Source organism: Bufo gargarizans, chromosome 7, assembly GCF_014858855.1.
Source record: "Bufo gargarizans isolate SCDJY-AF-19 chromosome 7, ASM1485885v1, whole genome shotgun sequence".
NCBI lineage: Eukaryota > Metazoa > Chordata > Amphibia > Anura > Bufonidae > Bufo > Bufo gargarizans.
In genome coordinates this window covers 64,459,197-64,486,831 of record NC_058086.1, presented here as the reverse complement: position 1 = coordinate 64,486,831, position 27,635 = coordinate 64,459,197, and the positions used below count along the sequence as shown (strand labels likewise).

The following is a 27,635-nucleotide window of genomic DNA, read 5'->3' as shown; positions in this document are numbered from 1 at the left end:
GCTTCTATTTCCATCCGGTGATATCTTTACTATTGGACTCCGCCGTCCTCTCCGAGTCCCTTCTACTTGTTTCTTGCCAGATGTACCTGCCCTGTATTTTCATCGCTCAGTTTACTAGGAGCATGCACGTCAGCCTTTAGATTGCAAGCTCTGAAAACCAGGAGGGCTCTGTAGGCCTGTATTAGTGTATATGACTGAATCCAAATAAAATTGTTGGATATTTTAGGTATTTAAAGGTGTTTTCCGGTTTGCATCAACATCCTTTAAAATAATCCTTTATGAAAGTAGCTGTAATTTTGTAATGCAGTTCTTTTTTTTTACCTTTATTGCTCCTATCCTGTGTTCCAGGCTGTAGTCACATGACCATGTCCGTGCAGCTTTTTCCTATTTCCTGTGATGTTATGTCCATGGGTGGGGCAGTGATAGGGGAGTGTCTATGTAACTAGCTGGTGGGAGGAGCTATAGCCTAGCTGGGCGTTGTTAGGGACAGTGATAGGGGAGTGTCTCTGTAACTGGGTGGGAGGAGCTATAAACTAGTTGGGCGTTGTTAGGTACAGTGATAGGGGAGTGTCTATGTAACTGGGTGGGAGGAGCTATAAACTAGCTGGGCGTTGTTAAGGACAGCTATAGGGGAGTGTCTATGTAACTAGCTGGGTGGGAGGAGCGATAACCTAGCTGGGTGGTGTTAGGTGCTGGAGCTGTGGCAGAGGAAGGAGAAGTGCATCATGGGTTTGGTTGGATACAGGGACAGGAAGTGCTACATACAGGATGGAAACAAACCCGAGGGATTGGTTTACATGGTGAAAATGGGTCAGGAGAGTCCAAATAAAAAAAAGAAAGCATGGGGAAGATGTACCTGAGCATATCTGTTAAAAAACATAGTAATTCCCGGATATCCCCTTTAACCACTTCAGCCCCGCTAGGTGAAACCCCCTTCATGACCAGAGCACTTTTTACACTTCGGCACTACACTCCTTTCACCGTTTATCGCTCGGTCATGCAACTTACCACCCAAATGAATTTTACCTCCTTTTCTTCTCACTAATAGAGCTTTCATTTGGTGGTATTTCATTGCTGCTGACATTTTTACTTTTTTTGTTATTAATAAAAATGTAACGATTTTTTTGCAAAAAAATGACATTTTTCACTTTCAGCTGTAAAATTTTGCAAAAAAAACGACATCCATATATAAATTTTTCCCCAAATTTATTGTTCTACATGTCTTTGATAAAAAAAAAAATGTTTGGGCAAAAAAAAAAAATGGTTTGGGTAAAAGTTATAGCGTTTACAAACTATGGTACAAAAATGTGAATTTCCGCTTTTTGAAACAGCTCTGATTTTCTGAGCACCTGTCATGATTCCTGAGGTTCTACAATGCCCAAACAGTAGAAAAACCCCACAAATGACCCCATTTCGGAAAGTAGACACCCTAAGGTATTCGCTGATGGGCATAGTGAGTTCATAGAACTTTTTATTTTTTGTCACAAGTTAGCGGAAAATGATGATGATTTTTTTATTTTATTTTTTTCTTACAAAGTCTCATATTCCACTAACTTGCGACAAAAAATAAAAAATTCTAGGAACTCAGCATGCCCCTCACAGAATACCTTGGGGTGTCTTCTTTCCAAAATGGGGTCACTTGTGGCGTAGTTATAGTGCCCTGGCAATTTAGGGGCCCAAATGTGTAAGAAGAACTTTGCAATCAAAATGTGTAAAAAATGACCGGTGAAATCCGAAAGGTGCACTTTGGAATATGTGCCCCTTTGCCCACCTTGGCAGCAAAAAAGTGTCACACATCTGGTATCGCCGTACTCAGGAGAAGTTGGGGAATGTGTTTTGGGGTGTCATTTTACATATACCTATGCTGGGTGAGAGAAATATCTTGGCAAAAGACAACTTTTCCCATTTTTTTATACAAAGTTGGCATTTGACCAAGATATTTTTCTCACCCAGCATGGGTATATGTAAAATGACACCCCAAAACACATTCCCCAACTTCTCCTGAGTACGGCGATACCACATGTGTGACACTTTATTGCAGCCAAGGTGGGCAAAGGGGCACATATTCCAAAGTGCACCTTTCAGATTTTGCAGGCCATTTTTTACACATTTTGATTGCAAGGTACTTCTCACACATTTGGGCCCCTAAATTGCCAGGGCAGTATAACTACGCCACAAGTGACCCCATTTTGGAAAGAAGACACCCCAAGGTATTCCGTGAGGGGCACTGCGAGTTCCTAGAATTTTTATTTTTTTTGTCACAAGTTAGCGGAAAATGATGATTATTTTTTTTTTCTCTTTTTTCCTTACAAAGTCTCATATTCCACTAACTTGCGACAAAAAATAAAAAATTCGAGGAACTCGCCATGCCTCTCACAGAATACCTTGGGGTGTCTTCTTTCCAAAATGGGGTCACTTGTGGCGTAGTTATAGTGCCCTGGCAATTTAGGGGCCCAAATGTGTGAGAAGTACCTTGCAATCAAAATGTGTAAAAAATGGCCTGCAAAATCCGAAAGGTGCACTTTGGAATATGTGCCCCTTTGTCCACCTTGGCAGCAAAAAAGTGTGACACATCTGGTATCGCCGTACTCAGGAGAAGTTGGGGAATGTGTTTTGGGGTGTCATTTTACATATACCTATGCTGGGTGAGAGAAATATCTTGGCAAAAGACAACTTTTCCCATTTTTTTTATACAAAGTTGGCATTTGACCAAGATATTTTTCTCACCCAGCATAGGTATATGTAAAATGACACCCCAAAACACATTCCCCAACTTCTCCTGAGTACGGCGATACCAGATGTGTCACACTTTTTTGCTGCCAAGGTGGACAAAGGGGCACATATTCCAAAGTGCACCTTTCGGATTTTGCAGGCCATTTTTTACACATTTTGATTGCAAGGTACTTCTCACACATTTGGGCCCCTAAATTGCCAGGGCAGTATAACTACGCCACAAGTGACCCCATTTTGGAAAGAAGACACCCCAAGGTATTCTGTGAGAGGCATGGCGAGTTCCTCGAATTTTTTATTTTTTGTCGCAAGTTAGTGGAATATGAGACTTTGTAAGGAAAAAAGAGAAAAAAAAAATAATCATCATTTTCCGCTAACTTGTGACAAAAAAAATAAAAATTCTAGGAACTCGCAGTGCCCCTCACGGAATACCTTGGGGTGTCTTCTTTCCAAAATGGGGTCACTTGTGGCGTAGTTATACTGCCCTGGCAATTTAGGGGCCCAAATGTGTGAGAAGTACCTTGCAATCAAAATGTGTAAAAAATGGCCTGCAAAATCCGAAAGGTGCACTTTGGAATATGTGCCCCTTTGTCCACCTTGGCAGCAAAAAAGTGTGACACATCTGGTATCGCCGTACTCAGGAGAAGTTGGGGAATGTGTTTTGGGGTGTAATTTTACATATACCCATGCTGGGTGAGAAAAATATCTTGGCAAAAGACAACTTTTCCCATTTTTTTTATACAAAGTTGGCATTTGACCAAGATATTTTTCTCACCCAGCATAGGTATATGTAAAATGACACCCCAAAACACATTCCCCAACTTCTCCTGAGTACGGCGATACCAGATGTGTCACACTTTTTTGCTGCCAAGGTGGGCAAAGGGGCACATATTCCAAAGTGCACCTTTCGGATTTCACAGGCCATTTTTTACACATTTTGATTGCAAGGTACTTATCACACATATGGGCCCCTAAATTGCCAGGGCAGTATAACTACGCCACAAGTGACCCCATTTTGGAAAGAAGACACCCCAAGGTATTCCGTGAGGGGCACTGCGAGTTCCTAGAATTATTATTTTTTTGTCACAAGTTAGCGGAAAATGATGATTTTCTTTTTTTTCTCTTTTTTCCTTACAAAGTCTCATATTCCACTAACTTGCGACAAAAAATAAAAAATTCTAGGAACTCGCCATGCCCCTCACGGAATACCTTGGGGTGTCTTCTTTCTAAAATGGGGTCATTTGTGGGGTAGTTATACTGCCCTGGCAATTTAGGGGCCCATATGTGTGAGAAGTACTTTGCAATCAAAATGTGTAAAAAAATGGCCTGCGAAATCCGAAAGGTGCACTTTGGAATATGTGCCCCTTTGCCCACCTTGGCAGCAAAAAAGTGTCACACATCTGGTATCGCCGTACTCAGGAGAAGTTGGGGAATGTGTTTTGGGGTGCCATTTTACATATACCCATGCTGGGTGAGAGAAATATCTTGGCAAAAGACAACTTTTCCCATTTTTTTATACAAAGTTGGCATTTGACCAAGATATTTATCTCACCCAGCATGGGTATATGTAAAATGACACCCCAAAACACATTCCCCAACTTCTCCTGAGTACGGCGATACCAGATGTGTCACACTTTTTTGCAGCCTAGATGCGCAAAGGTGCCCAAATTCCTTTTAGGAGGGCATTTTTAGACATTTGGATCCCAGACTTCTTCTCACGCTTTAGGGCCCCTAAAAAGCCAGGGCAGTATAAATACCCCACATGTGACCCCACTTTGGAAAGAAGACACCCCAAGGTATCCAATGAGGGGCCTGGCAAGTTCATAGAAATTTATTTTTTTCGCAAAAGTTAGCGGAAATTGATATTTTTATTTTTTCTCACAAAGTCTCACTTTCCGCTAACTTAGGACAAAAATTTCAATCTTTCATGGACTCAATATGCCCCTCAGCAAATACCTTGGGGTGTCTTCTTTCCAAAATGGGGTCAGTTGTGGGGTGTTTGTACTGCCCTGGCATTTGAGGGTCTCCGCAATCATTACATGTATGGCCAGCATTAGGAGTTTCTGCTATTCTCCTTATATTGAGCATACAGGTAATGAGATTTTTTTTTCCGTTCAGCCTCTGGGCTGAAAGAAAAAAATGAACGGCACAGATTTCTTCATTCGCATTGATCAATGTGGATGAAAAAATCTCTGCCAAAAAAAAAAAATGGAGGGGAAAGGCGTCTGCCAGGACATAGGAGCTCCGCCCTACATCCATACCCACTTAGCTCGTATGCCCTGGCAAACCAGATTTCTCCATTCGCATCAATCGATGTGGATGAATAAATCATTGCCGGGATTTTATTTTTATTTTTTATATATATATACAAAGTGTTTGCCAAAGCATAGGAACGCCGCCTCCTCCTCAGCTCGTATGCCTCGGCAAACGTATCTGTCACTGCAGAGGAGAAATCTCGTCTTGCAGCGCCGCATACACCGACTTGCGTGTAATCTGACAGCAGCGCAATGCTTCTGTCAGAATGCACATCGGTGCTGCAGCTGGTCGATCGGTTGGTCCACCTGGAAGGTAAAAAGACAAAAAAAAAAAAAAGAAAAAACCAGGCCGCAACGCAATAATTTTATTAACTTTGCAACAGAACATGTAACTTTAACTTTTTGAACTGAACATTAACGTGTTTGCTTACTGGTGTGTTTTTTTTTTTATTTTTATTTTTTTTACCTTTATAGAACAAACCTCTCCTTCCCCATGGGTCAATGTGCAAAGCGCAAATCGCCCAAAGATGTGGCGAAATGCGTTATGCACTTTGTCCCATGTGAAAGGAGACGTTTGCAGCAGCAGTGAGTGAATGGGCCCTAATAGCCCTGTGTGCCTGTCCTGGTGAGATGATCCCTATGCTAATAGTGTACCTGTGAGTGGTACTTCCGGAAACACTCTCCAAAGCATAGGGCAGGGTGGTCAGGACAGTCAGGACAGAAATAGCGGGTGTCACGCCTTATTCCACTCCTGCTACAGACACAACATCTTTTTCGGGGTGACTGTTGGGTTGAGGTACCAGGAACGACATTGGGGAAATGTCGCTCGTGTAGACGGCTAACTACACTGGTGGTTGGGGCCACGGAACCTCCTGGGTACAGGAGGTTCTCGATGATCTCTTCCTGAAATTTGAGGAAGGATCCAGTTCTCCCAGCCTTACTGTAGAGAACAAAACTATTGTACAGAGCCAATTGAATTAAATATACAGACACCTTCTTATACCAGCGTCTGGTTCTGCGGGAAACTAAATACGGAGACAACATCTGGTCATTGAAGTCCACCCCTCCCATGTGGAGGTTATAGTCGTGGACTGAGAGGGGCTTTTCAATGACACGGGTTGCTCGCTCAATTTGTATTGTCGTGTCTGCGTGAATGGAGGAGAGCATGTAAACGTCACGCTTGTCTCTCCATTTCACCGCGAGCAGTTCTTCGTTACACAGTGCGGCCCTCTGCCCCCTTGCAAGACGGGTGCTAACGAGCCGTTGGGGGAAGCCCGCGCGACTAGTTTGCGCGGTACCACAGGCGCCAATCCGTTCTAGAAACAAATGCCTAAAGAGGGCCACACTTGTGTAAAAATTGTCCACATAAAGATGGTACCCCTTGCCGAATAAGGGTGACACCAAGTCCCAAACTGTCTTCCCACTGCTCCCCAGGTAGTCAGGGCAACCGACCGGCTCCAGGGTCTGATCTTTTCCCTCATAGACCCGAAATTTGTGGGTATAGCCTGTGGCCCTTTCACAGAGCTTATACAATTTGACCCCATACCGGGCGCGCTTGCTTGGGATGTATTGTTTGAAGCCAAGGCGCCCGGTAAAATGTATTAGGGACTCGTCTACGCAGATGTTTTGCTCTGGGGTATAAATATCTGCAAATTTCAGGTTGAAATGGTCTATGAGGGGCCGAATTTTGTGGAGCCGGTCAAAAGCAGGGTGGCCCCTGGGACGGGAGGCGGTGTTGTCACTAAAGTGCAGGAAACGCAGGATGACCTCAAATCGTGTCCTGGACATAGCAGCAGAGAACATGGGCATGTGATGAATCGGGTTCGTGGACCAATATGACCGCAATTCATGCTTTTTTGTCAGGCCCATGTTGAGGAGGAGGCCCAGAAAAGTTTTAATTTCGGAAACTTGGACTGGTTTCCACCGGAAAGGCTGGGCATAATAGCTTCCCGGGTTAGCGGTTATAAATTGTGTGGCATACCGATTTGTTTCTGCCACAACTAAGTCTAAAAGCTCCGCAGTCAAGAACAGCTCAAAAAATCCCAGGGCCGAACCGATCTGAGCTGTCTCAACCCGAACTCCAGACTGGGCGGTGAAAGGGAAAACTACAGGTGCGGCTGAAGTTTGGGACTGCCAATCAGGGTTTGCCAGCAGCTCTGGGATTCTAGGGGCTCTACGGGCACGTCTTTGCGGTGGCTGCGACGGGGTCACTACTGCACGTGCCACCGTACCAGCTTCAACTGCCCTTCTGGTGCTCGCTACTTCACCAGGTTGTACGGCAGTGCTGGTACTAGGTCCAGGGAGGGCTGGGCTGCTGGTGTATGCCTCACCACGTAATCCGACAGCACCAGCCCCACTCTGCTGCTCTTGAAGCGGATCCTGCGCAACCTGCGGTCTAGCGACACGGGGCCGGGTACGCCTGGTTCTATCAGGGACCTCAGCCTCCTCGTCCGAACTTTGGGTCAGAGAGCCACTGCTTTCTACAGGTTCGTATTCTGACCCGCTGGATTCATCAGATGAGGGTTCCCACTCCTCATCCGACTGGGTCAGAAGCCTGTAGGAATACCCCCTGTTAGAGGAATACCCCCTGTTAGACATGTGGGCAACTAAATTTAGGGGTATTCCCTGAGACTACCCAAGAAAAAAAAAGCAAGCCTGTCTTACAAATGGGAGCCTAGCGAAGTACCGGAGGCCGCTGCGGTTGATAAAAAATATCAAAACTGATTTTTTTATCGCCGCAGTGCGTGTAAATTGAATGTGCAGCGATCAAAAAAAAATTTTTTTTTGGTCACTGCGGTGGGGCGGGTGTGGGCGAACGCACGTGTGGGCGAGCGATCAGGCCTGATCGGGCAAACACTGCGTTTTGGGTGGAGGGCGAACTAAAGTGACACTAGTACTATTATAGATCTGACCGTGATCAGTTTTGATCACTTCCAGATACTATAAAAGTACAAATGCTGATTAGCGATACGCTAATCAGCGAAAAACGGACTGCGGTGCGGTGGGCTGGGCGCTAACTGATCGCTAACTACCTAACCAAGGGACCTAAACTATACCTAAAACCTAACGGTCAATACCAGTGAAAAAAAAAAGTGACAGTTTGCACTGATCACTTTTTTCTTTTCACTTGTGATTGACAGGGGTGATCAAAGGGGTGATCAAAGGGTTAATTGGGGTTCAGGGGGGTGATCTGGGGCTAAGTGTGATGTTTGGTGTACTCACTGTGAAGCCTGCTCCTCTGCTGGATCCAACCGACGAAAAGAACCAGCAGAGGAGCAGGCAGCCATATAACAGATCATATTTACAAATATGATCTGCTATCTGGCCTTTTGATTGGATTTTTTAAAAATCAGCAACCTGCCAGCCGCGATCATTGGCTGGCAGGTTGCTGACGAAATGGTCCTGAACGAAATGCCGGCGCGAACTGCGCACGCGCGGGCGCATACTCGCGTCATCTCTCGTCTCGCGTGATGACGCGTATATGCGTGACTCTGCGCAGCGCTGCCACCTCCGGACCGCACATCTGCGTTAGGCGGTCCGGAGGTGGTTAAGTGTGGGTTGTTTCTCAGCGACAAATACCAATGTTGTTTGTGACTTTAAACTAAGGGATCTTGCACAGGCAATGGCAAATACATGGGCCCTATATAGTATCACGTGGATTACTTATGGGTCCTTATTACGATTCTTAAGGTAAATACATATTGTTTATAGCTATTTTATTGAACCTCCCATGAAGCTGGACATAGATGCGACTGTAAGGATACAACCCCGTGGTGTGGCTGGCCACATGCAGCCAAGCTACAGCAGCATGCAGTGGGACAACCTCACCGTGGGGTCACACCCTTAGGCCTCTTGCACACGACCGTATGTATTTTGCGGTCCGCAAAAAACGGATTTGCAAAAAATAGGGATGACATCCGTGTGCATTCCGTATTTTGCAGAACGGAACAGCTGGCCCCTAATAGAACAGTACTATCATTGTCCGTCATGCGGACAATAATAAGACATGTTCTATTTTTTTGCGGAATGGAAATACGGACATATGGAAACGGAATGAACACGGAGTACCTTCCGTTTTTTTTTTTTGCGGACCCATTGAAATAAATGTGTTCCGTATATGGTCCGCCAAAAAAATGGAATGGACCCGAAAAGAAAATACGATGGTGGGCAAGAGGCCTAAGAGGTTATTCTATTTCCACTCACTCAGTCTTGCACTCATCTTCCGTTCACATTGCCAATTGAGCATAAGAGCTCATGCACACGAATGTAAGTGCTCCGTGCCCATACTGCGGACCACAAGCGGCAGGTCTGCAATATACGGGCACTGGCCGTGTGCACTCCATGCTGAGGATGCGAACCGATTGACTTGAATGGGTCCGCGATCCGCAAGATACAGCCAAAGATAGGATGTGTCCTATCTTTTGCAGAGGCACGGATCAGAAGCCCACGGAAACATTACGAAGTGCTTCCGTGGGCTTTCGGGTCTGTGACTCCCGGGGAAGTAATAGGGTGAGATATAACCAGAATGCACCCTATAAAGCTTTCATGTTTGGTAATTAGGTGAACCGCACATTTCCTGTATATCACCACATCACTGAGGCCAGTTATCGGCTGCAGCAGAGCATATGATGTGCACACTGCGGGGACTGGAAAATGGACACAGTGGAGACAGGAGTGGCCAGGAACAGGTAAGTACAGTATGAATTTTCTGTTTATGGAGGCATTATATAAAAAGCAATTACTTCTGGAAAACCCCTTATAGAAAGCATGGTTACTTGTTTTCAAAAAGAGCACCACACCAATTCCCAGGTTCTGTATGGTATTGCAACTCAGCCCCATTCACTTCAATAAAGCTTAGCTGCAATACCAGACGCAACCTGTGCACAGGTGTGGCACTGTTTATCAAAAAAAGCACTTATGTTTTTCTTATTCTGTACAAAGTCTCGACGTATAGTACAAAGTCTCTGCGAATAAAGCAGGCAGGTATATTGGTTTAGATTTCTTGGACCGGATGGTGCATGCTTACAATTAGAGTTGAGCGAACCTGCCTTTTGGTAGGTTAGGATTCGGGGTTTAAGTGAATTACGTAATGGACTACGTTCTCATGGAATCCATCACGTAATTCAATGCCGGCATGCCGCATAATACAAGTGTATGGCCACCCCCGAGGGTTCCGCTCTGCTGGTCATACACTTGTATTATGACGGCAATTAAAACAGAACTGAATTGAATTACGTTATGGATTCCGTAAGAACCCGGAACTCGAACTCGAACCTGCCAAAAGGTAGGTTCACTCAACTCTACTTACAGTGCAGTACTGTGTACCCTGTCTCCAATATTGAGTGCCGGCCAGGTGTAAGGTACACATGCTCAACCTTGCAGTAAAGGAGAGTGTACAACCAGGGCACTGTACACGTTCACATTATCCCTCATAGTCCTATCACCAGCAATTTGTAACTACAGGCGGTGAGTCATACCATGATGACAGCCAAGTAGTTTAAAAAACAGGACACGTGGGGCGATAACGCAGTACACACTGGTATGTAGGACGCATAGGGACAACTGGATTGCATAAGCGGGGTGTTACCATAAAAACCCGCCAGATACTAACTGCTGGAAATGAATGCAAATCTCTGTAATTATATGCATGCAGCGTCACCACATTGTTCCACAGGGTTACCAGAATTTATTCCTTTTTTTCGGGACAAGTTATCCCAAAATCACGGACAGCTAACAGTTTTTACGGACAAATTGGAAAACCATAATGAATGATAAATATTATAAGCAATACATGTCTATAAGAACTCATTACCAGCATTTACTCTGAACTATAAAATAATAATAATTTCCACCAAAATAATCTAGCTAAGCACCACCAGCCTCTAAAAAAACATCACAAACTAATTTTTTTTTTTTCACGGACAGAGGAAAAAAGCCACCTATTTTTACGGATTGTCCAGAAGTATCTGGACAGTTGGCAACCCTGTTGTTCCAGTTGTCCATCTATTGCCTTGAGGCGCCTAAGGGTATGTTCAGACAGCTTAAAATCTACTTGGATTTGGGCGTGTATTCCGCGTTGGAATGCGGCAAATCGGCGTACCATTTCTGAAGGGAATTTGCTTTGCAGTTCAACGAGGCCAGACTAAGATTAGTGGAGGTCTTGGACAAAACATGAAAAGGGGTTGCTTGCAGTTTTTAGGAATAAAGAAGATGTTAAGGTTAAGGTAAGGTTAGTGTGAATTCACCCTTAGATTACATTCCCTACAAAAGAAAGAAGAACAAATACAGGGGGAGATTTATCAAACTGGTGTAAAGTAGGAGGAGCTGTGAAAACTGAAAGGTGGAATCTGATTGGTTGCTATGTGCAACTAAGCCAGTTCTACTTAAAGGGGTTATCTCATGATTAATGTAAAACTGAAAATCAGACATCATATAGTACATGACAATACCTTTCTAAAAAAGTTAGAACCAGCCCTGTACCTCACATGGATCCAGAGATCACCCCATTCATTGCTCTGCTAGATTCATATCAAGCTGAGAGCTCAAGGTGAGTGTCTGTTCTGCTACAGCTCAGGGGGCGTGTCTGTCCTGCTACAGCTCAGGGTGTGTGTCTCAGCTCTCCCTATCACAGCTCAGGGGGTGTGTCTCAGCTCTCCCTATCACAGCTCAGGAGGCAGTTGAAAGATGAAACTGAGCATGTGCGGCCTTCTCAGTGAGCAGGTCAAAGAAATAAAGAAATTAAGTGCCACTATAGAGATACATTTTATTGAATAACTCAGTAGCTACCCAAAATTTTTCATTACATGCAATTACAAAAGTATTCAGATGCAGGTGCTGGTTTGAAAACTGTAGAATATTTTTTGTTGAACAACCCCTTTAACACCAGTTTGATAAATCTCCCCCACAGTTTCTACATATTGTGGGCGTTAGTGATGGACGAACATCGGCCGGGATGTTTCGCGAACACGCGTTCATGATCAAATGTTTGGAAACTGCGCGTTTGCGAACCGCGCATTCACGGCGGGCTTCATTTACTTTAATGGCAGGCGAACTTGAAAAGCCTTCAGGTCATATTTGCAGCCACCAAATACTTACTAGAAGTGCACAAGTAGTCCCACAAGATGGACAATGACATACCAGAGGGAGATCAATGGCAAAAATTCACGCAAAAAATATGTATTTTAATCAGGGGCCATTTTTATGCGTCTTAAAGGGAAACTCTCAAAAATGTGCCCTGCTTGGGCCTAGACATTTTTTATTTTTGGCCACGGGAGTTCGGGCCCCAAAAATTATGCATTCAACAGATAGAAAAGAACAAGTGATTATGTGGCTGGAGGTATATTAGACGGTCAGTGCATAACAATTTTACTGTAGGCCAGTGGAGTACAGGCCCCAAACATTAGGCATTCACCTGGCAGAAAAGAACAAGTGATTATGTGGCCGGGAGTACATTAGACGGTCAGTGGATAACAATTTTACTGTTGGCCAGTACAGCCCCCAAAAATTAGGCATTCGCCTGACAGAAAAGAACTTGTGATGATGTGGCTGGAGGTACAATAGGCGGTCACTGGCTAAAAATTTTACTGTAGGCCCGTACAGGTCCCAAAAATTAGGCATTCACATGACAAAAAGAACTAGTGATTATGTGTCTGGAGGTACATTAGGCGGTCACTGGATAAAATTTTTACTGTGGGTCACTGGAGTAGAGGCCCCAAAAATTAGGCATTCACCTGACAGAAAAGGCCTTTTATGCTGCTGTATATATATAAGACAAGGACCATTCTTTGTTCTGGGTGGTGGTGGATATGTGTGGGCTGGCATGAGGAAATTCAATTACACGTGGTCGTCACAGGTGTTGAATTCCTCCGAGATCCATGCCTCATTCATTTTTAGAAATGTGAGGTAGTCCACACTGTTGTGAGCTAGGCGAGTGCGCTTATCAATCACGATCCCCCCTGCTGCGCTGAACATCCTTTCGGACAGGACACTGGACGAGGGGCAAGCCAAGAGTTCCTTGGCAAATTGTGCCAGCTCTGGCCACAGGTCAAGCCTGCACACCCAGTAGTCCAGGGCTTCCTCACTTCTCAGAGCGTCCACATTGGCCGTTAACCCGATGTAGTTGGACACCTGTCGGTCTAGGCGTTCCCTTGGGCTGGATACGGAGGGCCGCTCTAGATGGGTTGGCTGCAAGAATGATCTCATATCTGAAGTGACCAGCACATCTTCAAACCGCCCTCTACTTGCAGGCACGGTAGGATTGGTACCCGCACCTGTTTCGCTGTGGGTGGAAATTCCTCTGCCAGCGCCCGCAACAGCAGAATGCAGTATTTCTTGAAGAAAGGCCTGGAAATGCTGCATTCTGCCAGCCCTCTGTGATGCTGGTAACATGTCCGCCATTTTGTCTTTGTACCGGGAGTCTAAGTATGTTGCCACCCAGTACTAGTCCTTGCCCTTTATGCTTTTTATACGGGGGTCCCTCTTTAAACACTGGAGCATAAAGGCCCCCAATTGCACTAAATTGGAAGCGGTGGAGCGCCCTGGCTCCTGCTCATCGCCCAGTTGAATGTCGTCCTCGGTCTCCTCTCCCTAGCCACAGACAACACCAGGGATCCCTGAAAAGTTTAAAGTCCCCCTCAAAGCCTGCACTTCTTGCTCCTCCTCCTCCTCCCCCCAGCCACCATCCTCCTCTGACTCCTCTTCAGACTCCTGCTGACCTGTCTCAGATGGAGTAGCCCCCCCTGGGAATTCATTCAGCATTGTGACTTCCTCATCTTCCAGCTCCTGCTCCTCAATGGCTTGATCAATAACACGACGCAATGCACGCTCCAGAAAGAAGGCGTAAGGTACGATGTCAATTATGGCGCCCTGGCTGCGACTGACCAGTTTGGTGATCTTATCAAATGGGCGCAGAAGTCTGCATGCGTCGCGCATGAGCAGCCACTGGCGCGGTGAAAAGAAACCAAGCTCCCCAGAACCTGTCCTGCTACAGAGTTCGTATAGGTAGTCATTAAAGGGATATTGCTGCTGGAGCAGCCTATCAAGCATATACAAGGTGGAGTTCCAGCGCGTTGGGCAGTCACAAATCAGACGTCTGATGGGTAGGCGGTGTCGCCGCTGAATGTCAGCAAGGCAAGCAATGGCCGTGTTCTGGGGAGCTTGGGGGGGGGGGGCAGCGAAAGAGGCGGTAGCAGTGGAAAAGGAAGAGTCAGCCGAGAAGAAGATGGAGGATGGAGTAGCAGGAGGAGAAGAAGAGGCAGGCCTGCATGCAATCCGTGGCGGTAACACCAAATCCACACGGGTGCCATGGGTTACATGCTTGACGGCCATCAGAAGGTTCACCCAGTAGGCAGTAAAAGTTATGTACCTGACCTGCCCATGTTGGTAGACCATGTGTCTGTGGTCAGATGTATCTTGGCACCAACACCGTGTGCCAGAGATATATTCACTTGCCGCTGAATGTGGCCATATAGCTCTGGGATGCCCTTCTGGGAGAAATATTTTCTTCCGGGGACCTTCCATTGCGGTGTGCCAATAGCCACAAATTTTCTAAAGGCCTCCGAGTCCTCCAGTTTATATGGCAGTAGATGGCTGGCTAGCAGTTCCAACAAGCCAGTGGTCAGCCGCTGGGCAAGAGGGTTATCCGGCGTCATCAACTTTTTATGCTCGAATATTTGGGCCACGGAAGCCTGCCTTCTGCCAGATGAACACGACGACGGTACGGTGGAAGACAAATGGGAAGAGATAGGAGAAGGAGAAGAGGCAGGATGTGGAGCGCCGGGAGTGTGGCTTTGTGGGTTCTGATGGCGTTGCTCCCACTGGGCTCGGTGATGGGAGGCCAGGTACCTTCTTAAGGCGGTCGTCCCTAAGTGAGTGTTGGGCTTACCACGACTTATGCGTTGATAGCACAGGCTGCAGATGGCAATACTATTGTCAGCAGCTGACACGTTAAAAAAAGCCCACACTGCGGCGACATGTGCTGGCGTCCTGGGAGGGCAAGATGTGACCGTGCATGGTGGATGGCTCTCTCCAGATACATTTGAAGTCTTCTTTTTGCCTCCTGTGTACTGCGAGTTCTGCCTGCTTCTCCTCCTTCTCCTCCCTATCTGCTGCTCCGTCACTCCCTCTGAACTCCCCTCATCTTCCTCTCTTGTGGGCACCCAGGTGACGTCCATCGACACATCATCATCGTCACCTTCACCACCACTGACATTAGAGATCTCTGAGTAGGCAGCAACAGCTGGGACCACTCTCCTTGGGCTGATCTGGGTACTGTCGTCAGACTGCTGGGTGGCGGCCTTTGCTACCTCCTCTTCCTCATCCGATGCCAAGAATGGCTACGCATCGGTAAGGTCTGGGAATGGATGGCAAAATAATTCATCTGACTCGAGTGGAGGGGCTATGGTGGTGGTGCTGGTGTCTTTGGGGGGTGCATACAGCAGAGAGTGAGGAGGGTGCAGATACAGAGGATGAGGAGGGTGCAGAAGCGGAAGGCTGAGTGAGCCACTCAACCAACTCTGGTGCGTCCTTTCACGTAATCGCACGCACCTTCTCCAACTTCCCACTTAGGCTCCGGCCTGGTGCACCTGCCCGACCCCTACCACCCCTGCGGAACGGCCTGCCTCTTCATCTGCCTGTCATCTTCCCTAGAGAAGAGCAGTATTTGGTGGAAGCAGGTATATCCCAGGCCTCAATCAGTATTTGGTGGAAGCCGGTATATCGCACCCCTCAATCAGTATTTTGTGGAAGCAGGTATATAGAACCCCTCAATCAGTATTTTGTGGAAGCAGGTATATAGAACCCCTGAATCAATATTTGGTGGAGGCAGGTATATGGCACCCCTCAATCAGTATTTTGTGGAAGCAGGTATATCAAATCCCTTAATAAGTATTTTGTGGAAGCGGGTATATCAAACCCCTTTATCAGTATTTTGTGGAAGTAGGTATATCGCACCACTCAATCAGTTTTTTGGGGGGCAAAAGGTATATCACATCCATTGCAAATAGTTGTTCTAATAGTGTTTGTCCCTCTATATACTGTACCTGCGCTATCGTAGCAGAACCGCACACAACTACTGCACAATACAAATGCACTATAATATACTTTCTATGTTAGAAAGTATATTATAGGTATATCATACCCCTCAGTATATCACACCTATCAATAGCACACCTATACCAGTCCTTCAAAGGACTTTTTTGGCCCTATTAGCTAGCGTTTGGTGTCCCTAAAAGTCTGTCCCTGCTCCACAAAGCAATCTTTCCCTACACTGGCAAAACACAGAATGTAAAATAGCTGCCAGATCGGGTTCTGTTAGAGGGTGGGGTGTGTCCATGTGCTGAAACATCTCAATTGGCTGTCCTGTCCCACCTGATGGATGTGTCATGGGTCAAAGTTCGGCACAATGCAAAAGAATATGGCACATATGAACATCGCCATATGTTCGCATGTTCGGCGAATTGTGAATGAGCAAACTTTGTCACGAAACGACCGCTGGGCGAACCGCAAGGCCATCTCTAATGGCCATATGTAGTACCTACATAATAGTGCCAAGCAGGCTCAAAGTACCTAAATAATACATTAACCACATCATTGAGATGACCTTCCAATGAGAAAGTCTAAAACTGAGTGTATGGTGTAGGAGTAAGGTGGTGTGGACCCCAAAATAGTGGAGATCCCTAAGCATGTGCCCACTTTGCTAATTTGTCCCTGTATTACTTAGCATAAAGGGATTCTCTTAGGCCTCTTTCACACTTCCGTGTTCGTGATGACATCTGTCATAGGATGGTCGGTGGTTCATCCAGGAAGATGTCCGTGTTTGGTCCGTATGTTCATTTTTTGCTCTTCGTGTGTCATCCATATTCCAAAAACCCCGTTAGGCTGAAAATTTACTTCCAGAGCATATTCTAGCAACGATTCATGAAAATCACAGACCACACATAGATGCCATTTGTGTTGTGTGTGTGGTTTTCATTGACCCATAGATTTATGTGCGTGAAGGATCCACAGTCATGGACAAAAACAGAGTATGCTTCTGTGGTATCACCATGGACCCACGGCACGTGGAAAACCTTGATGTGAGAATACACACATTAAAGTCAATGGATACGTGTGCTCAGTGGTCCAACTAAAACTGACTGGACCCCGCAATGCAGACCTCCTCCTAGGGACACCTCCACTCTTTGTGCAGCACTGTGTCTAGGCATGCACTACACTGTGACCGGACGTCGCACAGCATCAGATAATAGTGCGCTCTGGTGGACCTGAGCCCTCCTCTCGGCTGCTGGCCGGGCATATAATGATCTGATGATTCTAGCATTAATTAATGCTAAGATCAACAGTAACTTACAGTATTTACCTGGCCAGTGGTTGCAAGTGCCCTCCTGACTTCAACTAACACCATCCTCAGGACAGCGATACAGTTGAATACTGTTGCATGGGCAGCAGTATTTTGTGCTGCACTGTGGTATTTGGTTCTGGATGGGCAGTATTTTGCGCTGCACTGTGGCATTTGGTTCTGGATGGGCAGTAGTTTGTGCTGCACTGTGGTAATTGGTTATGCTGAGGCAGTATTTTGCGCTGCACTGTGGTATTTGGTTCTGGATGAGCAGTATTTTGTTCTGCACTACGATATTTGGTTCTTCTGGGGCAGAATTTTGTGCTGCACTGTGGTATTTTGTTCTGCCGGGGCAGTATTTTGTGCTGCACTGTGGTATTTGGTTCTGCCGGGGCAGTATTTTGTGCTGCACTGTGGTATTTGGTTCTGCTGGGGTGGTATTTTGTTCTGCATTGTGGTATTTGGTTCTGCTGGGGCAGTATTTTGTGCTCCACTGTAGTATTTGGTTCTGGATGGGCAGTATTTTGTTCTGCACTACGATATTTGGTTCTTCTGGGGCAGAATTTTGTGCTGCACTGCGGTATTTTGTTCTGCATTGTGGTATTTGGTTCTGCTGGGGCGGTATTTTGTGCTCCACTGTAGTATTTGGTTCTGCTGGGTGGTATTTTGTGCTGCACTGTGGTATTGCCGGCCCTGCCGACTTCTCTTGTTCCTCCCTACTAATGTTGACCATGCCTACTTGTGCTGCCCTACCTTCTATCAATTGTGGCCCGCCATTAACATGGGTACAATTTTAGTTTTTTTTCCAGGGTCTCTTTAAGTTCCCAGTCTGCTGTGTCCCCTCCTTAAGCTGTGCACTGCCAGGACCGAGCGCAGCGCAGGCTCCCACAGAAGAAGATCAGGGAGTGGTGAGTAATACCAGTGCTAGGACTAGGAGGTGGAGAACCATACTCACCGCTCCCTGGGCCCTAAAAATAAATCCATTTGTCCCCCGGGGCCTCTTCCTGATTTCGAGCCCCGTAGCAGCCACTTCCCCTTGCTTCCATGGTAGCAACGCCCTTGTGTGTGCTGTCTGTGGATCACCACCCGTGATTCACTGACATGTAAAAGACGCCTTAGACTAAAACACTGAGACCATCTACATGGGAACAGCATCTCGTCCCTACAAAGGGCTGTGCCTACAGCGCCTACCCTTGAAGTGCGCGTCGGCCCCTTCACTGGGATGATCAGTGGGGTATTTTTCTGACTAATATTCAGCTATTTTATTATACTGGTTCAAGCTTCACCATAGAGGTTTTTTTTAGCTGGTGGTGTGATTTACATTCACATAGTCATCTGTAGAACTTGTGGTCTTCTAACCGGCCAGCGCCAGACTACTTGAGGATCTGTAGTGTAACGAGAACATGAACGGTAGTTCACTTTAATTGGCGGGCCAGCAATTTCAGTGGTTTATGTGGAAGCATGAGCGAACATAAAATAACAGAAATCCCACCACATGGGGGGTCATTTCCATTTCCATGAGACAGTCCCCCTGGACAGATGCAACATCATAAGTGGCGGGACCTAATCACATGATGGAGTCTACAGATGAAGCCCATGTGTTTTCAGATGAAGGTAATGCACACGTTTGCATCCTGTTTCCTGGCAGAGAGTCCCGAGACGTCTGGCAACGTGCAGACCACAAAAATGCAATTATCATACACATAGTATGGATCCTCCTGCGAGAAGCCTTTTGCGGTCGCCAGTGAAACTTGAGGAAGCGAATCATCCTGGAGCCCTGTGGTCTGAAGGAGAACCTAGGCGACATCAAAGATGCCTTTGTGATATACAGTGCACGGCAAAGGATCTTCATGTTTTGTTGTTTCCTGTAGTCAGCCATGTTAGGGTGCGTTCGCATGAATGTATGTATTTTACGGTCCAAAATACACGGATCTGCAAAAAATACAGATGTTGCATCAATTTTGTGCAGAACCATTGTAACAATGCCTATTCTTGTCCGTTTGGTGTTCTATCTTTTTTTGCAGACATACAGATGCGGACAGCACACAGTGCACTGTACGTATTTTTTGTGGCCCCATTGAAATGAATGGGTCTGCATCTGATCCGCATTTTTTGCGGACAAACAGTCATGTGGATGAGCCCTTAGGCTGAGAAAGGCTCTGGTGCTTCCTAATAATATTAGTGACTGGAGGTCAATGATCACTGCCCAACATGTCCAGTACATCTAGATGTATAGGGCCATATATATTAGTCTTTTGTTGGCCAAGCCCACCAAGAACGAACAACACTCTAATGTTATGGGGAGCTCCCGATTCTCGCCCGACAAACGATGATGAGGAAGACAAGGATTGGACAAAATTATTATTAACCTTTTTGGTCTCCAGTGAGATAAGAAAGCCGGGAAGACGTTGAGGGAGATAGCAGCCAGCAGAATGATTGTTGCATGTATTGGTGGCTTATGGCTTAGATGGCTTTTACACAGTCAGTGTTTGGTCAGTGATTTCCATCGGTGATTGTGAGCCAAAACCAGGAGTGGAGTCTCCACTGAGATAAGGTATAATGGAAAGATTTCCTCCTGTTCTGGTTCTTGGACCCTCACCTGGCTTTGGCTCACAATCACTGATGGAAATCACTGATCAAACACTGTTTGAAAGCCGCCTTACAGCTAACGCTCATCATGTAGAAACTACAACTTTAGGGCTCATGCACATGAACATATTTTCTTTCTGTGTCCTTTCCTTTTATTTTTTGTGGACCGTATACGGAACCATTCATTTCAATGGGTCAGAAAAAACCCCGGAAGATACTCTGTGTGCATTCCGTTTCCGTATGTCCGTATTTCCGTTCCGCAAAAAAATAGAACATGTCCTATTATTGTCCGCATTACGGACAAGGATAGAACTGTTCTATTAGAGGCCGGCTGTTCCATTCCGCAAAATACGGAATGCACATGGATGTCATCCGTATTTTTTGTGGATCCGTTTTTTGCGGACCGCAAAATACACATGGTCGTGTGTGCAACGAGCCCACTATCAGGGCGTCTGGGGAATCCCTTGCCCCTTAGGAGGTTTCTACGAAATATGTCCCTCTTATAGAGCAAGTAAACGTGATGCCAGTTACAGTTAAGCAACAAGGACATGGAGTCCCCTTTGTAGATGGTAGTGTTGGCACCCAGGGTAGGATTGACAGAGTGGTGTAGAGTGGCCTACAATGTCCCTGTAGATGTTGTATACACATGTCACGGTGCTCCTACCTGGATATCCTTGGATCCCAGACGTGAAGTGGTCAGAAGCAAAGGGTAGTTGAACTTGGATAATGAATAAGTAGAATAAATGGAGTACAGACTTGTAGTAACGTTGAACACAGCTTTACTTGGCATAAATGGTAATCCAAACAGTTTCCAAACTTTATCTTGGTCATCAGCAGGTATTGGCTTAACTTTGGCAGGCAAACACTTCAGCTCTGCTATGCTAACTGGTGTGAATGGTAACTTTTCCTCTTCTGCTGGAACTTAGTTTAGATGTCTGTAGTCTGTCTCTTACTTTAATCCTAGGAACTTCTTGTCCTGGCTTTGAGTACCTCAAGCTCTAGCTTCAGCTTGGATGAAGGCAATGCAAGCCCAGGAGGGGACAAGCAATCATGTAGACTTTAGAGGCAGGGCCTCCGGGCCCAGCAGAGCAGGCAGCGCTCTGCTGGCCGACCTACAACCTCCCCTTAGGAAGGGGTAGACTAGAGTCACCCTAACTAACTAACTCCTCCCTCCCTAGAGAGGGCTGGAAGGGAACTAGGAGGCTCCTCTCCAGGGAAGCTAACACTCTGCCAATATTGCTGCCACCTGCTGGTGAACCAAGCACATTACATTTGAACTTCACATTTGCAAGGAAATTCATATACACATTGCAGGAAAGGACATTAAATTTAGGCGATGACACAGGATGCACCAACCAATATAGTGGGGGTACAAAGGAGGTGGTAATGCCTACTCTGGGTCATTACATGTGCATGAGACCTTAGGCCTAGTTCTTACTTCAGTGATTTGGTCAGTGATTTCCATCAGTGATTGTGAGCCAAAACTAGAAGTGGAGGCTTCACAGTGATAAGGTATAATGGAAAGATCTGCACCTGGTTTTGGCTCACAATCACTGATGGAAATCACTGACCAAATTACTGAAGTGTGAACTAGGCCTTAGTGTTTTACTAGAGTTCCCCTTTAATAATTGTAACATTACTTCACATTTTCCATCCAGGATTGACCCTAAGGCTGGGTTCAGACCTGAGCGTTTTACAGCGGGTACGATCGCGCTGTAAAACGCCCGACGCCCCAAAAAGTACAGGAGCTTCTTTGGGGCGTCTTGTCGCGCGTTCCCGTACATAGACTTCAGCGGGAACGCGCGACAATGGGCGTTCGCTTGTTCCGGAGCCGCGATTGTAATCGCGCATACAATCGCGCTCCATACCGAACGCTCAGGTCTGAACCCAGCCTAATAGAGGAGATTTCCCAGATTTCGTGCATAGCTGGCCAGTCTTCTGTAATCCCAGCAAGCGGTCCAGCTGGCGCCGTTAGTCACTGACTACTCTGTCGAGGCCTGGGCGAGGAGGTGCTTAGGGGGGCACTTTCTTGGACAGTACTGTGCTTATTCTGGAGAGTGGAAGGTCTGCTCTCCCACGCAGCGCATTTCGGCTCCAGACTTATCCATCTGTTACACATTAGCGTTATGCATTATTAAACATTTACAGATCTTTGACCATATTTAAAGATATAAACCTACTGGACAGGGGAACACAAACCAGACGCCTGACTGGGTGTGTAGGTGACATTGTGCATCGGCCAATTTAATATCCCATGATATTGTATTTATAGAGAGTAGGGATGAGCGAACGTCATGTTTGAAATTCGGGTTTAGCCTTATTTCCGTTATGGATTCTGTTATCACAGAACATAACAGAATTCTATGACGGAATGCACCACAGAAGCCTTTGGTATTCCGTTTTGCATTCCGTCATAATAGAAGTCTAAAGGCAGCATAACGGATCCGATCGGTTTCCGTTATGCAAGACAGGACTCCTGCATAACGGAAACCGGACGGATCCGTTATGCTGCCCATAGACTTCTATTGTGACGGAATGCAAAACGGAATGCCTCTTAAAGGCTTCCGTGGTGCATTCCGTCATAGAATTCTGTTATGTTCCGTGCCATCTCACCGTAAAGGTAGGTCCAGACTAGAGATGAGATAAATATTTAAAAATTCGATTCGGCTGCTTTGCCAAATAAAAATAAAAAAATTGCTTTGTGACGAATTACTTCTTTGTAAGTAGTGGGTGCAATGACAGGGAGCGACGATTGCGCCTCCCCTCCGTCATTGTACCCCTCAGAGCCCGCATTCATAGCTGACCACAGCACAACAGTATAAAAAAAAAAATCATACTTACCACATCATAAATCATACTTACCTTATCTATTTGCTCGCGACGGGCTGTCTGCCGGCATCTTAATTGAAGATCTAGTGCGAAATCTTGCGCACCCGGGATTTCATGTGAGATCTTCAATCAAGATGGCGGTGGCTGGCCCATCCTGAGCAAATGGATGATGTAAGTATGATTTTTTTATTTATTTTTACCGCCATTCAGGGAAAATCGATTCGCTATCACGAAGCACGAGGAAATTTGGCTTTGCGGCGAATCAAATTTTCCCTGAAATTCGGATCAAAGTCCACTTCATGGACTTCGATTTGCTCAGTACTAGTTCTGAAGTACTGCAGTCACTATGATTCTGTAGCAGTAAGGTCTAAAGAGGCACACAGCATTATAAATCAGTATAATGCCCTGCGCTCCTGCAAGTCCAGAACGGAGGATCACACTCGCACACGGAGCGTGATTCCCGCAATTGACTCACTCACTTAGTCATAGCAACGACTGCCCTCGTATGCCTACCTCCAGCTTATTCTCTTGATGCTAATAGAGGGGGATGTTGGGAGTTGTACCCCCATGTTGCCTCTAACTGGCAAGAATCATCTGCGACACATATGGCCCGGTGTTATGACCTCAGCACCGGTTGGAAGAATTCAGCCTCATGTGTTTATGGATTATCCGGTCACCAGGAAAAATACTGCAGTCACCATGATGGCCTCACAATCCTATCTGTCCATTCCATCTGTATACACCTTGTATGTACATTGCCTATATAACATTTTCTTACTATAATGTTATTAAAGATTAGCTGTCCCCTCTTATGACCTATTTTAGTAACTACTTGGATTCCCCATGTCCTTAATTTTCTATGTTGTGCCATTCCTCTATTTTTCCTTCTAGAAGTGTATCAATGAATTGCCACCAGTCTGCAATAAAGGTCTATTTGGGTGCTACCAGTTGGGGGTGTGTCCCAGCATAGTCTATTACTATCCAGTCAGGGCTGTCAGGGTCAGTCTATGCAGGGGCATCTGGTAACCCCCAGCTGGACCGTCATTGTAAACTCATAGCACTTCATTCAGGAATAATAGTGGAACAACACAGATGACCCAGAGGTTATATTATGAGGAATACAAGTCATTACTGAAACAGACATGTAAAGAGAAGAAGTGACAGGTCCTCTTTAAAGAGGTTGTCTCATGTGAGACATTGGTGGCAGATCTCTCGGATAGGCCATGAATGTCAGATAGCTGCAGGTCCCACCTCTGGAAATGCGTTGTGCGCTCTCCTTCACTTTCAGGGTCACGTTTTAGAGATAGGTGCGGGTCTCAGAGGTGGGATATGCACCTATCTGACACTGTGTAACACCCCAGAGTGGTGTTACCACTCCTGCACCCTACTAAGGTTTATGGATACATACATAGGAGTTACATCACTCCCATTGAATTGTAAATAAACAATCACATAAAATAAATGTTCACCCTACTATCTCTAATGCGCTAATATAATGTCATCTTATGTATTCCAGGTCCTCCACAATGTGCATTCCTATTATTGTTATGCAGCTGTTTATTTCATGTAATATGCCTGATTCACAAGCAGGTGGCAACGAAAATGGCAGACCTGTATGTAGATAGAGTGGAACCTTCCATTTTATTCTAACACCCCTCTGTGGAGAAGTGGGCTAGTCCCACTTCCTGCAGGAAGGGTGGGGACCAGTTTCTAGTTAGTCTAGTTTACCCCCTGCTAGGGGAAGGTATGCAGGGCACGTCTCTGCTGGACGTGTCCAAGCCAGCCAGAGCACCCTCAGCTCTGCTGGCCATTGAGGCCAAAGCTTAAAGTGTCAGGAGCCAGGAGTAAAGTTCCCTGGCCTAATCTAGAGACAGACCATACAGAGAGAAAGTGCAGCATTCAATAAAAAGCAAAGTCATACAGTCAGCAAGTCAGCACAGCAGAGCTAGAGAGAAACAGATGTAGCATAGTTGAGTTTGCCTGCCAGTTTCATGCTAAAGCCTGCTTGGGACCAAGACAAAGCTTGAAGATTGTTTCTGATGAATGTTTATTGAAGGTAAAGCTGCTGTTCAACTACATACGAGGTCTGGACTACATTTTTCTGTCAAATCCCTTAATTATTCCCCCTATTTACTGCTTTAGAGCCAAAGCCTGGGGTCCAACCGTATCCAGGTAGGAGCACTGTGACACACATAAAGGAACATTTTAGGCCGCACTATACCACTCGGCATTCCTAGATCTGGTACACGTTTTTATATAGAAGGCCCTAGGGGGAGGCCGCCCATTGCAACTGCATATCCTAACAATATAGCCTGTGTCCCATTTACTGGTCATAGACCTTGTAAAGTACCAATGGCCATAAATGGGGCTGTTGCTATCAGTCTCTGATCGTCACACCTGGGATTTTTTGGCACTCATCTCCAGTGTTATTTCCCAAACTTAAAGGGGTGTTCCCAGTTCAAACATTGATGGTATTTCGCTAGGATATTCAATCAATGTCAGGTGCGGGTATCACCCAGGGGTGCACCTCCAATGAGGCCAGGTGAGGCGACTGCCTCAGTCGGCGAAAAAAACTGGAAACAAGTGGGGGCGAAGGCGGAGCCATGGGAAATGAGCGCTTCCATTGTGGAAGTGCTCATCTCTCTATAGTCAACTGTATGACAGTATACCTTTAACAGTATGGCTGGAGGAAGGTGCCATTTCAATTTTCACCTCAGGCAGCAGAAAGGCTAGGTGCACCCGTGGTACCACCTCTGGGACCTGCTCCTATCTCCAGAACGAGGCCCCTAAAGTGAAGAAGAGCGCACGCTGCACATGCACTGCCACCTCTCCATTCACCGCTATGGGACTGCCAGAAGTAACTGAGCCAGGACTCGGCTATCTTCAGGCCTGCCATAGCAGTGAATGCAGGGTGACCACGCATGCATGGCTTCTGTCTGTTCCCTTCGGGTGTCCCGTTTTGAAGATGTGGGTCCCACACCTATCTGACATTGATGGCATATCTTAGCGACATGTCATAAATGTCTCCAGCGTTGGACTGGCCCACCCGAGAACCAGAGGGTCCTGCGGTGGGTCCAGGCTCTTATACCATAGGGGGCCCCAACGGTCCTAAGAAAAAAAAAATTGTAGGGGCCTTTGGAGGCAATAAATTGCCACCAGGGATATTTCTTTGAATCAAAATCTATTAGACTTTATTGATGATATGGAGGTTGGGCCCCGAGAAATATTTTCTTTGGTGGGTCCAAGGAACCGCAGTCTGACGATTCTGATCCTGTATAAAGGGCGTTGTGCACACCTGTCCTGTCTAAGCGTTCCTGGATAGCATTTCGATGAGTACGCGTGTAACCCCCTCCTCAGACAAAGACCTCCACACATGCTGCACTGCCCGGTAGTGAACGGGTGATGCTGTATAAACCTCAGCTTGTTCCCCTGCCTACATTCCATGTTTGTCCAGAAAACAGGGTGGGAACACATGACCCCAAAAAACCTTGCAGGGAGGAGATCCACACATGGGCTGCCAGAACAGACAGGAAACAGGTAATGGAGGGAAGGAATCGGGTGCGCTGCCAAGAAAGGAGGAGCACAGGATTTCCCCCCCCCCCTTTGCTTCTGGGATAAAATTGAAACCAAATAATTTGCAGCCAGAAGTCAGACACAAAGGATACGGCTGTGAATGCAGGAACAGAGGGCTGATTGTGCTCAGCTGCTCCTCAGCCTGAAAGGAGGGGGCCATGGAGTCAAAGCCGCCGCTGTTGAAACGATAAAAGAAGAAAAAACTTCTAATAAGGAAACTTTTCTTCGCCTCGTTTTGAAAAAAAAAATATTGCAGAAACAATATAATGTTTTTATTATATTTTATCATTCTGTTTCAAAATATCTATTTTATGTTTCATTTATTATTGCGCACTCATTGAATTTTATGTTAGGATTTCCTGACATGTCTCCTTCACAAAATACTTGTATTCCCCAGTTCTGGAGCATCGTTTATTAGAACTCTGTGTTGTTCTGTTTTCCCTCCTAGAAATATATGACTAAGGACTCATACACACGTATGTGTGCTGGTCGCTCCGTGCATTGGGGACCGCAATTTGCAGTCCCCAATGCACGGGCAACATCTGTGTGGTTTCCACAGACGGATGCAGACCCATTCAACTTGAATGGGTCCGTGATCCATCTGCACTGCAGAAAAAATAGAACATAGCACCTAGAGGTTCATTAGCATATCCATAAAAGTTCTTTTTTTTTAGCAAAACGGCTGGACAAAAAACTGTTAGATTAGGATTGTTTGGTACAGCAGACACTAGCGGATCACTAGTGTCTGAAAGCTAAATAGGGGCAAACAAAGTGGTAGAAACCCTTTAAAGGGGTTGTCCCATTAAGGAAACTGATCCCCTATCTCAGGGATGGGCAAACTCGGCCCTCCAGCTGTTTTAAAACTACAAATCCCATCATTCCCAGTCTGCCTACAGCTATCAGCCTACAGCAGGGCATGATGGGATTTATAGTTTTAAAACAGCTGGAGGGCCGAGTTTGCCTATCCCTGCGCCTATCTGATAAGTGATCAGCAAGGATCCGACTGCTAGGACAACAGGGGACCGGAATACCTCCCAACTTTTTGGATGTTCAAAGAGGGACACTTATGGTTCATTGTGTGATCTGTTTTCTCATGCAAAAATAATCAGAATATAAAAATTTCTAAAATCCCAACTGCATTAAATAATGAAATAGTATATAAAACCGGCTCTTATATACAGAGAGGCACCAGAGAAACACTTTCTGGGTCAATATTGTGAATGTAGTAATGCAAATCTATACCTCAGATCAAAGAGAGGGACATTTAAAGAGCAAAGAGGAACAGAGGGACTTGGGACAAAAAGAGGGACACTTGGGAGGTCTGG

General features: G+C 45.9%; 1 long non-coding RNA gene across 1 annotated transcript in view; it reads left to right on the top strand.

Annotated features, from left to right (window-relative positions):
- The window catches only part of LOC122943468, a 69,774-nt gene extending 43,045 nt beyond the window's left edge, over nt 1–26,729 (top strand). The window contains exon 3 of the long non-coding RNA XR_006390870.1: nt 24,254–26,729. This is a non-coding gene — a long non-coding RNA (uncharacterized LOC122943468). The remainder of the gene's footprint in view (nt 1–24,253) is intronic.
- The last annotated feature ends 906 nt before the right edge of the window (nt 26,730–27,635 follow it).